This window comes from Acyrthosiphon pisum, chromosome X (genome assembly GCF_005508785.2).
Source record: "Acyrthosiphon pisum isolate AL4f chromosome X, pea_aphid_22Mar2018_4r6ur, whole genome shotgun sequence".
NCBI classification, from domain to species: Eukaryota; Metazoa; Arthropoda; class Insecta; order Hemiptera; family Aphididae; genus Acyrthosiphon; species Acyrthosiphon pisum.
In genome coordinates, this window is record NC_042493.1 from 3,076,115 (window position 1) to 3,079,920 (window position 3,806).

Here is a 3,806-nt window from a genome sequence, read left to right on the forward strand (position 1 = left end):
ACATAGGGGTGTCTAGAACATTTTCGAGGGATGTGCACAAGCTATTATAATATATGAATGCAAAACCCGGTGGAGATAAGGAGTTTTATCCCAAATTTCCAAAAAAATAATGTCATAATCATTATTAACTTGTTATGAGTACAGAAAATAGTAAGAAAAAAAATAGTATTAAATGCAACCGCATTATTATTGATATCACATTTACAAGTCACGTTTTGCAGGTATGTATGTGAATGACACAATATCTGCCTATGGTTTCAGAGCCATATCTCTTTATAGACGTCATGTAATTTAATAAGCTGGTTAGGTATTTATTTTTAGTACTTAGTTTTAATTTGTAAATTATTTATCAACTTATAATCAAGTTGTTCACAATAACAATACCCTCTTTAAATAAATAAAAACTTACTTAATAACTTACCACTACGGTCAACAAGTTCTTAATTTTCAAAGTGGAAATCTATTGTTCAGATTTTCAAAGAAAATAATTTAGATATTAATTTATGAAAACAATTTCATTGTAAAGACTAAAGGCTGTTTCAGATTTTCTGTTGTCTAATTTTTTATCACCAACTGACTTAGTAGACTAACCTTATACGTCTTATCAGTTGTAGATATTTAAGAATGACGCAGAAAAGCGTTGTATACATTATATTATTATTATTATTATTATAATTGTTATTATCGTTTTAAATAAGATAACTTGAATGATTATTGATTGGAATTCAAATATTATTTCGAGATTTGGCCAACAGAGAATAAATTGTCAGCAGAAAAATACAAATCGTTGTAAAACCATTCATTCTTAACAGTTCGCTTGGTATAACAAAACAATACACATACGGGCCTAAAATAATGTTGTAAACTTGTAACCTTTGTCCTTCGATCATAATAATATACCTACCTAGTACTTAGGTTATTCCCAGTGGCGGATTAAAGGAAAAACGCCACAAATATTATAAATAGCCCAATAAAATAATTACCTACTTACCCAAGGGTTGGGCAACATTTTTGTTACCTACCTACCTATCTAATAAATATTTTGAATTAAGTATAGTATTAAGATACCTTTAATATAATTAAATTATTAGACAATGAATTACCTAAGAGTTAATTAAACAAAATAAAACTTAAAAATTATCACTAAATAGCTTTATTTTAAGCAAAATATTTATATTGAAATGTAACTCATAGAAAACAATATGTCAATATGACAATACCTATGCGAAGATGAATAAAGCAATTTATAAATGGATATTACTTGGTTAAACAGCTTAATATTTGCTCGTTTCGGTCCTTGTAATCTTGTTAAAAAACTATTTCTCGTTTGTAATATTTACAAACTAAGATGATATTATGTAAAAAAAAAAATAAGTACCTAGGTAACTACTAACTAACTTATAAATATAATTATATAAACATATAATTAATCTATAGATTTTCAATACACGATTTTGAGATGTAGTTATTAATTATTAGTCCCTACCAGCTTATTAGGTAGGTACCTAATTATAACAATAATTATTACCTAACTACCTAGACAGTAACCACCAGTGTATCACAGTCGACTTCTATGTACATAATAGATATGACACATATAATCATAGGCACAAATAGGGGGGAGGGGGCTTTAGGGGATAAGCCCCCCCCAAATATCCATAGGCCTCCCAAACATTTCCTACATTTTGTTTTAAGCGTATTCAATATTATCGAAGTAAGGCCCTATTAGCCCTATTAACCCCCCCAAATCTCAAACACTATTTGCGCCTATGCATATAATTCCTGTAATTATTAGATCGAATCATTTTCCGTTCTGCTATTGATTAAGTTTAAAAAAAAATGTGAATGTTCATATTTGCTCCGTTAAATTACTGTGTAAGTATATATTGCAACCTATAGGCGCTTATACTAGATAGATAGTAGATACCCAGAAAATTAAATTTGAGTGATTTGAGAAGTTTGTTAGGTTACCCTTACGTCTGGTCACACTAGTTGGGTAATATTGTTAAAACATTATATAGTCTGTAGACTACAAATCATTATAATATAATATATATTGTTATTATATAAATCTAATATTATTAATTATTATCATCATAACAATGTGAGTAGGTAGGTAGATACTCTTAAAATTAAAACAGAGCCATTTACAATGATGACATAATAAAATATAATGATGTGTTTATTTTGTGTTTCAGCCATTACTCATCATGTATAGAGTAGACAATTTGGTTCAATCTTCATCACTACATTTCAAATAGAAAATAAAATCTTGTTGGTACTTATAGGTGTTGAAAAGTATCTAGTAAATTTTTGGTATTTTTCTAAATTCCTAATTAGGAAAAACTAGCAAATAACCATGGGTGAACGGGGATATTTACACTGCGCCAGTTTTAGAAAAAAATAGCTGCAAGAAAAGAAAAACTATTGACTTAAAATGTTCAGAGAATTAGCATTTATCAGTTATCTATGATATACCGATTAAAATATTTTGACTTTTTTTGAGCTAACTATAATTTAAAAACATGTGAAATATATTTTAGTATTTTTCAATATTTCTACGTCTGATTTAACAATTTTAACCTAAATACAATGTTTCTCATGAGATTTTCTTACAACAATTCAAAAATATCAAAAGTACATAGGTGCAGTTTTTTTATGGCCATTTGAAGTTAAAATTTGACAAAGTTGGATATTTTAACGAAAAATAACTAATAATTTTAGTTAGTTTATTGTAATTCAAAAAATTATTATCGTAGAAACTTTTCTAAAAATAAAAACTTTCCACAGAAATATATAATGTACCTATTATGGTGAATTATATTCGTAAGATTGGTATTATTTTACTAATAGAAAAATAAATAATTTAAATTACTAAAAATAATATAAACTAAAATTGCACCTACAACATCATTGGAATTAGAGATTGACACAGTGACACCTCTGTCTCAGCTCAGATTCGTTTATTTTTTACACTTTATATGATTTATCACATCTATTATTGCATTGACCTATTCAATACCCACTCAATAATCAATCACAAGTTACACTCCAATCCTACTATACAGGCATACATCAGATCGAATTCACTGTTATTTTATGTTCTACATAGATACAACTATACCATTTTCTGCGTAGGTATAATCAAATTTATTTAACCAAAAAAATTATTAATATTCTAATTAAATTATAATACAATAAAACAAAATAAATATTAACAAATTTGGCCACTATACTGGCTTTCAAGTGCTTTAAAAAACTATTATAAATGATTAAATGTATGAAAACATATTATATACGTTGTACACTTTTTCTAGGTTGTAAGTTATAACTTAATAAATGATATTTTATATACTATACCAATAATTCATTGAAAATATCATTAGACCAATGATTAATATATTAATCATTCACGAAGTTTACCACGAAATCACACTTGCCTACCTTACTCGAACTTCATGAAAAATGTAAGTTAAGTATTCCATTAAATGTGTATTTTATTCAGAAGGTTTTGCATGTTGTGGTAAATTCTAAATGGTGTATAAAGAAGGGTGTGGGGGGCAAGTCCATTAAGGGTTTGTTTGCAATGCTATGAATATGTACTAAAACTAATGAGTATACCTACCCTACAGACATCAGATATAGTTTGTTACTGGAAAGATGAAATAAATCTTATTGTAGTTATTTTAAATAAAAATGCTCATAGCTATAGTTGAGACTTGAATTGAGTACATTATTTGACTGATTATTAATTTTTTGACATTTTCTTGTTGTGATTTAATTTTTTTAAGTATAATTACGAACAA

General features: G+C 27.1%; 1 long non-coding RNA gene across 2 annotated transcripts in view; it reads right to left on the reverse strand.

Moving 5' to 3' along the window:
- LOC100574544 overlaps window positions 1-595 on the reverse strand; it is a 7,876-nt gene extending 7,281 nt beyond the window's left edge. Inside the window, exon 1 of one of the 2 annotated variants that reach the window (XR_003838747.1) lies at window positions 422-595. This is a non-coding gene — a long non-coding RNA (uncharacterized LOC100574544). The remainder of the gene's footprint in view (window positions 1-421) is intronic. The other variant, XR_003838748.1, reaches the window with a different exon arrangement.
- Window positions 596-3,806: the final 3,211 nt, after the last annotated feature.